We start from the raw sequence: 14,824 nt of genomic DNA, 5'->3' as shown, positions 1-14,824 counted from the left end.
CTCATTTATTTTTATTTCTTTAATCTCATTAAGTTTAAGACATTTTACTGCACAAATGATCTGAAAAAGTTCCCAATTCGCATTCTCTATTTTCCACCTTGGAATATTTTTAATCCTTTCTTGACACGTCCCTGATCCAACTTTAATTATAATAGGGAAATGATCACTACCTATTGTAGTTTCCTTATCTACATTCCATGTACTAATACCTGCTATTATACTGGACACAAAAGTTAAATCAAGCACTGATTCAGTATTATTTATACAGTTAAACCGCGTTCCCTCTCCATTGTTAAGACATACCAACCATTTGTCATCGATATATTCTTCTAAAACTAAACCATTTGCATCTGTACTGTTGCTTCCCCATAACGTATTGTGTGCATTAAAATCCCCACACCATATTACCTCACCAAGTGGTGATCCCAAAATATTTTTCCAAATTACTACCCTCTATTTTCCCACAAGGATTATAATAATTTATTACATCAATAGAACCTTTACTAGTCCATATCCTTATTGTAATTGATTCCTTCTTATCATTTATTTTAATAATTTCATAGCTTAAACCATTTTGTATGAAAGTTGCTAATCCTCCCCCTCTACCATTCTCTCTATCTCTTCTAACTGCTGAATATCCCTTAATAATAAAATCTAACTCTGATTTCAACCATGTTTCTTGCACACATATTATATTTGGTTTCTCTCTTAACTCATCTACATATTTCTTAAATTCTTGGCCGTTTGCTATCAAACTTCTAGCATTCCATTGTAGTATGCCTACATTTACCACCATTTAATCTACACCAACACTGTGCTGGGTAGACTGAGTATCTGTACTTAAGTTATCCCTAACTGTTTCCCAAACCATTCCTTTTATCCCCAAATATTTTTCAGCTGCTTTCACAATAATTTTAATCCTTTCGGTACGACTCGTTGTCTGTGCAGAACAATTGATAATTTCAACCATGAAAATCACAAAATCATGTTTGCTGACAACTAAATTGTCTTTCCTTGTCTTTCCATCATCTTCATTTATTATGTCATTTCCAATGCCCTCCCTTTGTTGTGGTATTACATTCACTCTGGGGACTAGCTTTACTGCTTCAGAGTAGCTAATGCCTTCAGTTGCCTTGATCCTTTGTACCTCTTTGTCTCTCTTACTAAATTCACAGCCATGATATGCTGCACTGTGCTCCCCTCCACAATTGCAGCATTGATTGCGAACTTTGTCACATTCATCATAATCATGTTCTCCTCCACACTTACTACACCTCTTCTTTCCTTTACATACAGCCGCGATATGCCCAAACCGTTGACATTTATAACATCGAAGTGGTGGAGGGATGTACAACTTAACCACATAACTCATAACACCAACAAAAACCTTATCTGGTAACATTTCCCCTTCAAACGTAAGCATAACTGATAAGCTGTCGCAAATGTCTCCACATCTCTTAGTTTTGAGTCTTTTGGCTTCACATATTTTAACATGCTTAATGTTTGCCATTATATCATCTGTTTGTACATTTACCGGAATGCCAGAAATGACTCCTCGAACTAACTTTTTATCATTAGCCTTTGAACATTGCACTAGTTTACCATGAATTTTACTCATCTTAACTGCTTTTTTGAGTTGTTCTTCGCTTTTACAAAATACCAGTAGTTGTCCATCTCTTAATATTTTTGCACTCCTTACCTCTCCAATTTCTTTACTTAGACCTTTTGTAAGTTGTATCGGATTCCACTCTCTGAACGTGGTACCTTCTTGCCCCAACTTAACAAATACCTTAAATTGTTCCACATCATCCTTTAAAGAAGCCCTTTCACCACATGCTGTTGTATTATTCTTTTTCTTTTTATTTTGATTAACTTTCCACTCTTTGTTACCCTCGTTGTCTTCCAGTTCTCCAGTGGCAGTGTTCCCCAACTCTCCTGCCTCACTACCTACTCCGTCACTTCCTTCCTCCATCTCCTGACCATTCCCAGCCCAGCTGTTGCCATCCACCTGACACGAAGTCAGTTTCCGTTTGTGCTGACGTCCACCCGTCATTCGCGCCCCCTGTTCCCCTGACCGTCGGGATGGGATGGCGCCTATCCGCGCGCGCACCTCTCCAAACGGACGAGGCGTTTATACTTGACGCGCTCGCCGTTGTGCTATTCTGTGAAACGACAGGGGGCGACTCCGAGTAATTCTTCTCTAAAACACCAGGAATCAGCAGTGAAGAAGTAGTTTGCTGTTTATTAGTAGTTTATTAATTGCTGATTCATATAAAAAGAGTAATAAATGCAGTAGGTTTATTGTACTTTCACTGCATGTAAACTAGTTAAACAGCTGAGCCTTATTGAAGAGTGTTTAAACCTTAATTTCATCAGCAGGGCTTACTTCTGCACTATTGTATGCTTATTTTGTAAATATAAGCAGTTTAGACAAGTGCAAACTGGGTGCTTAATGCAAATGTGTTCCTATTCACAAAATGAGAGGCTTTTATGGTCGCCCACCAATGCAAATGTCTCTGTGTATAGAAGGATCATAAACATGCTGGTACAGACGTACCAGTTCGGCCAGATTCGGCTCGAAGTCGTTCATCTTCGGATGCGGCGCCGCGCGCGATGTTACAAAAAGTGCCGTGCACACCGCCAGGCGAAATGGGGTCTTGCGCACCCAACGCGCACGACCGCCCACACCGCAATGACGTCATTTTTGCCGCGCGCACCTTCGCGCTCTTGCGGACGCGTCGAGTATAAACAAGGCTTTACTGCTTCCGGCCTGATTTTTGAGTGCTCAACCCATAGACTGTAGGTTTGTTCGACTTCATGCAGCCAAAGCCCGTCTACGGAAAGCCTGGCCACTCCCTATTAAGTCCTATTGTACCGACTTTTTGGTTGTAGTTCCACCAGAGTTCCACTGGGGGCAATAGTCCGAGTGCAAAATGAATGGGAGTCTATGGGGCTAAACGGGTAAATTGGTCTTTTTCACCCGATTGTCATTGATAAATTTTAGATTTGAATGTAGGTTTTGCAAGTCCAACATGGGTTATAGGTCGAAAGTTGAATGAACGAGTACTTATGTCCTTTCGATTTCTTACAGGTTGAGTTGTTGTTGCCCATAACACGCTAGCATTCTGCTAATGGACGCTGATTGGTCAGTGAAGGACTAATTACGACCAGAGATACCGCTTGATGGCATCGTGGCATCCGAAGCGGGACCACACATGTATTTACCTGTGTCAGTTGTGTAGTAGATGCCTCGAGAGAAAAGAAAGTGCAGAACGCAAAAGCATAGACATAATAAATACATAGACGCCCTATTGGCCGCTTGGGACGTTGCTGCGATAGTTTTCTTATTGTGGAAAAAGCATTTTCTGTGATTGACCCGATTTTAGCAATAACAAAGATAACTGATGGATCCTTTATCTATGGTAATACGATATGGTACAACTACAGTGCAGTGCAAATAGTAAATATAAGATAAAGTGAGAAGTAATAGTAAATAGTTTAGTCAATAAAATAAACAAACAAACAGTACAGCAAATAAAATAGTAATGGAAAGGCTATATAAAATATAGGCTATATAAAATAAAATGACACAACCCTGTCTATTTTTCAGTTTTATTGATCAGTAAGAGACATTATAACAGTATAAGTAGCCTAAAAGGTATAAGAAGAGTTATACAAGACAATAAATAAAGTAAACGATTCAGACAAAGCAGGATACAACATTAAAATAGCCACAATATAAAGTTATGAAACTTCACTTTGCCGTCAGCCAAAACGATTTGCCAGGGAACAAAGATTCATGAGACCAAAGATTGCCCGTTAGATATACACAAAACGAATTATATGTCATGTTTGACCACAAACGTCGGAAGCACCGAGGAAACGCTGTTCCAGGCGGGGTGCAGAGCGCTGAGACCCCGGTAAAGGCTTGGATATCACAACTCCGAAAACGTCAGATCAAATTTTTAAATAAGCGCTATCTTTATAAATAAACCACAGATTTGAGCTTTCAACAACTACAATGTCGACTGAAAAACTATTAAAACTACATTTCGTGACACAATAACAGTAGTATTTTTAAATTTCGCGGCTTCTCTAGTCTGTCTATGCGCGTAAGCACCAAAGTGACTGAAGGATTGCCGTAAAGCAGGTTTCTGGTCGTACGATGTGTATGACGTCATTGACATTTTAAAATACTTTTTAAAGCAAATAAGTGACTCTAAAAAATCTAACACCCAGCAATGTGTAATTTCTTTGCATCTTCTTTCGAATACAACATTCGAATTACTAGACAAAAAATTATATCCTGAGAGAATTGGGAGGTGGTGCTAGAGTACTGCGTACTCTAGCACACACACGCAAGGTCTCTAGCTCTCTCCCGTGTGCGCGCTACACGGTTTTGAGTACGTATTAATGCGTATTCTAGCACACACACGCAAGGTCTCTCGCTCTCTCCCTCTGTCGTGCGCGCGCTACACGACAGTTTTGAACATTACATACATATTCACGTAGCCTTTCGAAAACGAAACCTATAATATATGAAAATATATATATATTTACGATGAAATACGGGACAAAACATGATTTTTTCATAATAAGTCGGGACACTAAAATTAGTGTTGAAATACGGGACTGTCCCGGGAAAAACGGGACGTCTGGTCACCCTATGTAGGCTTATGTTGAACTTTATTCTTGTTCAAACAAACGCTGTATGAAGCAGTACATAAAGTATTGAATGAAAATGTCTCTGAAACATCTGTGTATTTGGCAAATATTGCATTTATTTCACTTCAGCTGTGCTAAAGTATACAAACACCACGTGAGCGGTCACTACAGGAACCAGAAAGTGTCCGACTTCACGTCTCAGTTTGCAGCTCCTCCCCGCCTGCACGCGGCTACTCTCGCCGATCAGTTACATCCAGCCGCAGCCGATGTCGAACACACCTTGTGGCTCAACCGATGGATACTCTTCTATCCCAGGAGGCCACGCGAGAGCATACGTCATTATCAAACATCACGGAGATCAGCAACGCGGGGGTTTTCAAATGTGAGTAAACATGGTTCCTTATGTGTTAAACTACTATAGAGTAAACGTTTTAACTGTTGAAGGTGTAAAGTAGTTAGACAGTATAGTATAGTTGTGATTTTGTTGTAAAAACATGTTTTGTATAGCTAGCTAACAGGAGAGCTCTAAGCACACGTAATGTCTCTAAAGTGGATTTACATATACATCTTAAACACGCTTATTTAAAATGTCTATTTACATCTGAAAGGAAAATATTGTAAGTATTGACATATTGCAGATGAGCACATCACAACATGAAAAAGACATCTGAGTGATGTATGTGTGGCATTATTATAGGATAACGTTAATAAATTCACTGTTGTCAACACTGTTGACATTAGACAAATGTGCTGTAAATAAGGTAAATAAACAAATCCAGTGGCGTAGCAAGTCAGTCCCGGGCCCATATGCAAAAAAAATGTGTACGGGCCCCCCTAACCCTGCCCCCGAAGTACATTGAGATTCATTTGAAATGGCGTATGTATGACACGCCAATTCGTATTTCCATTTTTGGCGTGCTATCAACACACATAATCGCTTTTCAGCGTGTTTATCAACGCCGTTGACTTAACGTTACATTACTGCATATAAATATATGACCTAACAGTTACCCCAACCCCGTCCCTAAACCTACCCGTCACTGGGGTTAATACTGTTTATGAGTCTTCCCCTACCATCCTAGGAACAAAAATATTGCTCCACAGATGTAGATATGAATTTTGCTTTGTTTCGCTCGGACATTTAACGGCGTACACATACACGCGGAATCACTCGGACGTTTAACGGCGTAGACATACACGCAAAAGATGACGGTTCGTTTCGGCGTGGACATACACGCGGATAGCTCAAAATGTGTATAGATAACACGCCACTTGACTTGAAAGTGGCGTGTATGTTTACGCAAAGTCATGATGTCATGTTGCATTTATAGACGTTCACTGTAGTGTATCAAGAAAATACCATACCAAACAATACCATAAAAAACACTCTACCCAACAACTTTTCACAACCAGAACGAAACAAAAACAAGTCTAAAACCAACCAAGGCTCAGCCAATGTCAATAATAAACTACTGATCTTGGCACCGCGGCCCAAAATGTAAAAAAAACATAAAACTACTTACTCATTTAGTTGCATTCTCCGGGCCTTTCTTTCGGCAAATTCATCCACGAGCACGATGTCATTGGTGTTTAATTCAAGGCTTTGTGCATTCTCAATGGAAATAATTGCCAGTCCCGATAGTCTGTTTATTAGCTTCAGTTTTGAAAATGAGGGCTCCGCTGAAGCAACAGTAGGGATGGTAAGAAAGAGAAATAAACCGGTCTATTTTAGGTAGTTTTTGTGTCGCAACTAACTTCTCCACCTTCTTTTTTCTCTTTAAGGCCCCACTTTTTATGTTTGTATTTTTCCATCCTTTAATGTTCAATTAGCTAGCGTCTAGTAACCTCTCTCACACTGTGTTTTCTTTTTTTAATTTGACGCGGCGATGCCGTAAAAAATGACGGTACAGTTCTACGGCAGCCGCGGGGTGCAAAAAAATAATAAACGCATAATAAATGCACACAAGAAATGACGGAGAAATTAGACATTATGGAGAAACAAGAAATTATTACATATGACATGCATACAAAAAAATATATTTATTGTGGCTACACTTTAAAAATGAATTAACTCGTTTTAATTAAAAGTTCCCCATGGGCGGGCCCCCTATCGGCCCGGGCCCATTTGCACGTGCATACCCTGCATGCCCAGACGCTACGCCACTGAACAAATCTATAAAGTAACTAAACACGTTTTTATTCAGACTGGTGTGAGCACTGAGGATGAGGAGCCCAGAGCTGAATCCTGGAAACGGTGCCATGGATGAGACGCTCCATCACTCCACCGGCCCTTATCGCCTCAGACTGTGAAGCGCAGCAACAAGCTCCGGCACGAAGGCACGGTCACCTCTGGTGAATTCATCAGAGTAAAGCCGCAGAATGGGAACCGCTGTGTTGAGATGGCAGTATGTGGGGCTCAGCGCCTGTAAATACATGCTTGTAGTTTGAATAAAGATTTTTTTTTTGTTGAATTGTATATGCATTTGTTTATTGTGTGATGGTTACTTTTATATGTTCTTTTACTCATTTATTCATGTTTCTTATTGTTGTCAGTATATAAAATATAATTATTTAATGTATGCATTAATTCATTGCTTGAATGACAATTGAGATGTTCACGTGTATTCATGCATAACTCATATGACAAAACAAATTACATTTGGCTTGTTTTATTAAATTATATCATTTTTAGTATATAAAAAAGTAATATAATTAAGTATTGGTTAGCATTTAATATTATTTTGTTTAAGTTTTGGGGTGGGCTAACAATACAATTCATTCTGAGGTAATATATTAACTTTTAAGGAGCGATACTTACATTTTTCGAGTATAAAATCAACAGTTTTCTCCAAAGGAGATCTTCGAGCAGCGGCCCGTCTCCTTGTGAAGACATTACAAACGCCGAGGAAAACGTCTCGGGTTACGACTGTAACCATAGTTCCCTGAGAAAGGGAACGAGACGATGCGTCATCGATGCTTTGGGAACGCCCCCAGCGTGAATGCGTCTGAGCATCAATGTCAACTAGTCCAATGGAAAGAATGAGCGTCACGGGCGGGTGACGTCATGACCAGGAAGGGATAAAAGCACATCCGGTGCAAACCGGCATTAGCTTCAAAATGTCGAAGCAAGCCGATCACAGGGATGCAGGAAGTATGGCAGGGTGACGCATCGTCTGGTTCCCTTTCTCAGGGAACTATGGTTACAGTCGTAACCCGAGACGTTCCCTTTCGAGGGAACTCGCGATGCGTCATCGACGCTTTGGGAACGAGAATACCCAAAACACCAGAATTCCAAGTACCTGAGTGTCAGTCTGTTGAAACTAAGCACTAAGCACCTGAGAACTCGGGGCAGCATCCAGGTCCAAACTGTAAAACCTGACGAATGTGAGCGGTGAGGACCAGCCTGCCGCATCACACACGTCTTGAAGAGAAACTCCAAATAATAAGGCTTAAGAGGCCGCCATACCCCTCGTAGAGTGAGCTCTGACCACCAAAGGACACGGCTGGTCAGAGTACTCGTATGCAAGTGAAATAGCCTCAACTATCCACTTACTGTCTTTTTAGAAGCAGGAAGACCCTTCTTAGGTGATCCAAAGCAAATAAATAACTGGTCGGACTTCCTCATTGAAGATGTCCGATGAACATAAGTATCCAGTGCTCGCACTGGACACAAGAGGTTTAGCCTTTCCTGGTCCGCAGATGTAAAAGGAGGAGGACAGAAAGCCTGCAGCACAATAGGCCTCGGAATCAAGGTCGGCACCTTAGGGACGTATCCCTGTTTCGGATATAAGAATGCCTTGACCATCCCCGGTGCAAACTCAAGGCAAGTGGGGGAAACCGAAAGGGCCTGAAGGTCTCCAACTCTCTTAAGGGACGAAATAGCTAGCAGAAAGATAGTCTTAAGGGTAAGAAATTTCTCTGAAACCGAATCTAAGGGCTCGAATGGAGCTCTAGACAGGCCTTCTAGTACTATTGCCAAATCCCAAGCTGGCACCCTAGTGCGAGTTGCAGGCCTCAGCCTCAATGTGCCACGAAGGAAACGTGTAATCAGGGGGTCTCGACAGTCGACCCAACGATGTACCCCCCCACCAAGGCGTGGTAAGCCGCAATGGCCGCCACGTAAACCTTAAGTGTGGAAGGACATAGACCTGACGTAAAGCGCTCCTGCAAGAACTCGAGTACTGTGTTCACAGAACAGTTAACCGGATCCCACTGATGTCGGTGACACCATACAGAAAAAACTTTCCATTTCAGCGCATATAGTTTCCTAGTAGCTGGAGCTCTGGAGCTTAGAATGGTCTCAACAACCTCAGTTGAGAGACCACTCTCTATGAGTTGGGCCCCCTCAGAGGCCAAACCCACAGGTTCCAAATCTCTGGTCGGGGGTGAAATATTGTGCCCCCGGCCTGAGACAGAAGGTCTCTACTGATCGGGATCTCCAAGGGAGCACCGTCTAAGAGATGGATCAGGTCCGCAAACCAGATCCCACTCGGCCAGCGTGGTGCTACTAGCAGTAGGCTTATTCCGTACTGGCGGACTCGCTCCAGAACTCCTGGGAGCAGAGCAACCGGGGGAAATGCGTACAGACGTAGCCTCGGCCACGTCTGCACCATAGCATCCAGCCCCAGGGGGGCTGGGTGAGTAAGGGAGAACCAAAGTGGACAGTGCGTCGTATGCTGAGACGCAAACAGATCCACCTCTGCTTGGCCGTAAAACTCCAAAATTTTCTCCACCGCCTCGGGGTGGAGTCTCCAGTCCCCTGGCCTCAGCTCCTGCCTCGACAGGATGTCTGCCCCAATATTCTGGTCCCCAGGAATACACACTGCCCTCAGGGAAAGTACCTTCCCCAGAGACCACAGGAGGATCTGGTGCGCCAGCTTGCAAAGCGGACGCGACCGCAGACCCCCCTGACGGTTCAGATAAGAGACCACCGATGTGTTGTCTGTACGGACGAGCACATGATGGCCCCTCAGGTCTGGGAGGAATTGCTTCAACGCATTGAAGACAGCCATGATCTCCAGGCAATTTATGTGCCAAGAAAGATGATGACCCCTCCACAGACCCTGAACCGAGCGCCCTTCCATTACCGCTCCCCAGCCGGTGAGGGAAGCATCTGTCGAGATAGCAACTCGATGGCAAAGAGCTCCCAACACCGGACCCTGGGTTAAGAACCAGTGTTTCCTCCATATAACCAAGGCACGAAGGCACCGCCGCGTGATCTTGATCATACAAAGTGGGTTTCCCCTCGGGGAGAACCCTCTGGTCCTGAGCCACCACTGCAAAGGTCTCATGTACAGCAGGCCAAAAGGTATCACGTTGGACGCTGCTGCCAAGAGACCCAACAGTCTCTCGAACTGTTTTACAGTGCGTGACTGGCCTAGCCTCAGCTCTCCTGTGGCTGTCAGGATAGCAGCTACACGAACGGGCGATAGAGTGGCCCGCATCGTCACTGAATCCCATACCACACCAAGAAAAGTGGTTCTCTGTACTGGAGAAAGAACACTCTTCTTGGCATTGAGCCTCAACCCCAACATCTGCATATGAGCGAGAACGACACCTCGGTGCCGAACCGCCAACTGCTCTGATTCCGCTAGAATCAGCCAGTCGTCGATGTAGTTCAGAATACGTATGCCCTGCAGCCTGAGCGGGGCTAGAGCTGCATCTACGCATTTCGTGAACGTGCGGGGTGATAGAGCTAGACCAAAAGGAAGTACCCGATACTGGTATTCTTTGCCCCCGAAAGAAAACCTTAGGAACTTCCTGTGCTGAGGGAGGATGGAGACATGGAAGTAAGCGTCCTTTAGATCTATCGTGACAAACCAGTCCTCGGATCTGATTTGAGTCACGATCTGCTTGAGTGTCAGCATCTTGAACTTGAGTTTCTGACGAAGATTTAACAGGCGAAGATCTAAAATGAGACGCAACCCTCCATCCTTTTTCGGAACAATGAAATAACGGCTGTAAAAACCCGACTCTCTGTCGGGTGAGTACACCTGTTCTATAGCTTCCTTTGCTAACAGGGCCTTTACCTCTTGCTCCATTACCAGAGCCTGCTCGGGATGCACTACTGTGAGCAACACCCCGTTGTGGCGAGGAGGACGAGAACCGAACTGGATTCTGTATCCTTTCTCTACAATCTGCAGGACCCAATCTGCAGGAGAAATATTTGGCAGTAGCTTCCACGCTGCCAGAAAATCTACTAAGGGAACCAGCCTCTCGAGGCTGGTCTCTGGTGTCAACGAGACAGCCAGTTCTGGAGCCTGAAACATAATGGCAGGAACTACCTGAACTGGCTGCTCTAAAACCCCCCTCAGAGGGCGCGAAACCGATGCTGTGCCGCAGCATAGCATCAGCGACCCGCTGGAGACCGCTGCGCCCCGAAGCACCAAGGGTGACGGGGTTGGCAGAACGGTCCCGTGAGGACCCCGAAGTGGAACGGGCACCGTATTCTGAGGTGTACACCGCTCCACTTCGGTCGGGGCCGTCCTCACAGGTCTGACGCCAGTGACGTCAGGACCTCTTTTTATGAGCCGAAGTCTTCTTCGCCTGAAGAACGGTCCTCAGATCCGGCTTCGACTTAGAAGACTTCGACTGAGAGTGTTGCGCCTGTTTACAGTGTTTATGTGGAGGTGCACGAGACGAAACACTCTCTTTTTGTTGTGCACGATATGAGGAGCTCGACGGCTGGGGCTGCTCACGCCCAGCAGCCCCAGGGGGCTGGACACGGCGAGGGAGAAACGTTTTAAATGCCTCCGCTTGCTTCTTTGACTCTTGAAATCTCTCGACGACTGCATTGACTGCGTCGCCGAAGAGACCAGAAGGCTCAAGCGGAGCATCCAATAAAAAAGCCCGATCTTTTTCTTTTATTTCGGCCAAATTTAACCAAAGATGCCTCTCAGTAGCTACAAGGGCTGGCATAGACCGCCCAATTGCTCTGGCGGTCTCCTTTGTAGCCCTGAGAGACAGATCGGTGGCCCGACGAAGTTCTCGAACCTCGTCAGGACCAACTCCCTCACTTCTATCCAGATCCCCCAGCAGGTCAGCTTGGTAAGCCTGGAGCACTGCCATAGTGTGCAGACATGCTCCAGCTTGACCTGCTGCCGTATAAGCTTTGCCCACTAACACCGAAGTTGCTTTAAGCGGTCTAGTGGGCAAAGCTGAGGCCTTCAGAGACGATGCTGGACCAGGTGACAGATAGCTCGCGAGCGTCTGTTCAGCCTGGAGCATCGCCTCATAACCGTACTCTTTCAGCCCTCTTATACCTGAATATAAATGAACTTGAGGGCTGAAAAGTCGTGATGAGTACGGTTTATCCCATGATCTAGATAACTCATTATGTAAATCAGGAAAAAAGGGAAGGCCTCGTGGTGGAGATGATGTAGCTGAAGAAAGGAAACGCTCGTCTAATTTACTTTTGGGACGAGCGCCCCTTTTCTCAGCTGGCCATTCAATATTTAATTTTTCTACAGCCCTAGACATCACATCCACCAGCTCCTCATATGCTGGGGAAACAGGTGGCGAATCTCTTTCCCCAGTGTGTGTGCTTATACTCTCCATACTCATCACATCAACCTCCTCAGAGGAAGAGCAATGAAGTAATGGAGGGCTCTCTCCCCGGGCGGAAGAAGCCGCAGAGCGGGCTTCCGACACCGGGGGGAGAGCACTGGATCCTCCGGGTAAGGAAGGAGAAAAGGCCCTTTGGACCCGTCTCCAACCCCTCCGAAAGATCCTTTTGCAAACCCCAGGAATGCATTCTCCGTGCTGCCTCGGCAACAGCGGGTCCTGCACCCTGAGGATCGCGAACCTGACCACTCTCGTCAAAGAGTGACAGGCGAGAGCGGAGCATGCGAAGCGGAAGCATCTCGCAATGCTGGCACTCAGCCCCCTCGAAGGCTGAGACCGCATGCTCCACTCCCAAACAAACGACACAAAGCTCGTGTGTGTCCCCACCCGTTAAATAACGCGGGCAGGGAGAAGCACACTGTTTGTACATTTGTTTCGCCATAACTCTTTCCAATATATATGCAACAGACAACAATAAATAGACAGAGACAGAGTAAAACAGATCGCTTGCTGAGACACAGAAGCTAATGCCGGTTTGCACCGGATGTGCTTTTATCCCTTCCCGGTCATGACGTCACCCGCCCGTGACGCTCATTCTTTCCATTGGACTAGTTGACATTGATGCTCAGACGCATTCACGCTGGGGGCGTTCCCAAAGCGTCGATGACGCATTGCGAGTTCCCTCGAAAGGGAACTTTTCTAGGTTGTGCTGTTGAGTTACTGATGTTATGAAGTGTTAGTGCACCTGTCGCTCATATAATTTAAACTTATAAACTTATTACATAAAGATCATGGAAAGATACCATAGTTGTATCTAACAATGAACAATCATAATCACAAAACAGAAAACATAAAGATCATTGGTTTGTGTACATCATAATATGATATTTATACACAGGAAAAAAAACAATAACAAGGCTAAATATCTTTAAATAGTTCTTCATAATACATTAAAAATTGTTTTGTTATAAGTCTGAGGGATGAAACGAAAGGTAAATTCATCAAGAAAAGAGGAAAACTTAAAGGAGAAACTTTTTGGGTATAAAATAAAGAAATTAACGACATATTCAAGAGATGACGATTTTGGGGTTTCTTAAAAAAAAATATATCGTTATAAGGATAAAACTGTGGGTCACATTAGTAGGGTTTAAAATATAACAACTTAAATCAACCCTAAATGTATTCACAAAATAAATTGGCAGCTGTTTCTTCAACAATACCACAAGATGAGCAAGTTTCATCAATATCTAGATATTTACAGATAGATGAATTAAACGTGTCGTTCATATCTTTTAAGTTGTTGCGCAGTAGGTCACATGATAACGTCAACATGGCAGATGATGTCCGGATCGCATTCATACTCAACGAGATTTGCCTATAAAGTACCTACTCTTTTAGCGCTCGTTAAGTAAGTACTCATTGAAATTAAGTACCTACTCATTGAGTATGCGATTCCGAACGCAGCCCATAAGTCCTCTCATTTTAATTTCTGTATATTTGATGAAATTGTAACTATGACTGACAAGCTCAATCTCAACCTACTGTCCTGTTACCTAAATTATTTCTTAGATTTTATTTGTTTATTTTAAAAATATTCACTTTTCGTAAGTCACAAGAAATTGCTCAGTGTCTTCATGCTATTAACATGTAGCTATGTGGCCATATGCCATGTATTTGATGACTTTTTGCTTAAAAACTCAATCCTGTTACTTTCAGTCCTGTTGCTTATATGAAAAATAACAGGAGTGAGTTAAAATAACAGGAGTGAGTAGAGTCCTCTGATTTAATACTGTAAATATTAGTTGATATAATAATATTCATTATTATTATAAATTATGAGTTTTAAGGTTGCAATTACTTATAATGTAGACATTAGCATTTGTTTTACAATGTGAACAATACTTCCAGGAAGCTAGTCCACCACGAGCTGACTTGAACGTTTTGTCTTTGTCTTTCTTATATTTTGTAGAAGATGGAGAAAACCCATACTATGCAGGTGCTAGAAACACTCACATATGGCATATTGCAATGGAAGGAGCTAAACACACCCGCAACCCTTTCTTTTTCCCCCTTTTTTGTCTTAACTTCCCTTTTTCTCCCTCCCTCTCTCTTCTTCTCTCTCTCATTCTTTCTCTTTCCACCTCCTTCTCTGTGAAGTACTACTAGCGCATAGTACACCATTTCAACACAAATCTTATGCACACACAGTCATGTACACTCTCTCTCATACACACACATATGGACACTCATTCCTGTTACAAAGTGTTCATTCCTGTAACTATTTTTTTTATTTTTTCTAAAAAAATAAAGTTAAACCAGTGTTTTTATCAGTTTTGTTTGGCCCATCATTTATACAATAGTTTAATAAATTAAATTATTAAAACAATTATAAACTTGAGGGTTTGGTCTTTAAAATGAAAAAATGGCTTTGTGTTTTTTATTAAAATACATCTTGCCTTAATATATAGTGATTTATTTTCCACAAATATCAATTATTTGAACATATAACCAACAACTTCTTTAAAATAAACACTTTCTTGTGGGGAAAGCAAAGGAATTAATTGACATGCTTTTAAACATGCTTTTTAAATGGCAC

The sequence above is a fragment of the Rhinichthys klamathensis genome, unplaced genomic scaffold (assembly GCF_029890125.1).
Source record: "Rhinichthys klamathensis goyatoka isolate OS25496 unplaced genomic scaffold, OSU_Roscu_1.1 h1tg000433l_1, whole genome shotgun sequence".
Taxonomy (NCBI): Eukaryota; Metazoa; Chordata; class Actinopteri; order Cypriniformes; family Leuciscidae; genus Rhinichthys; species Rhinichthys klamathensis.
Note: the sequence above shows the minus strand (reverse complement) of the source record.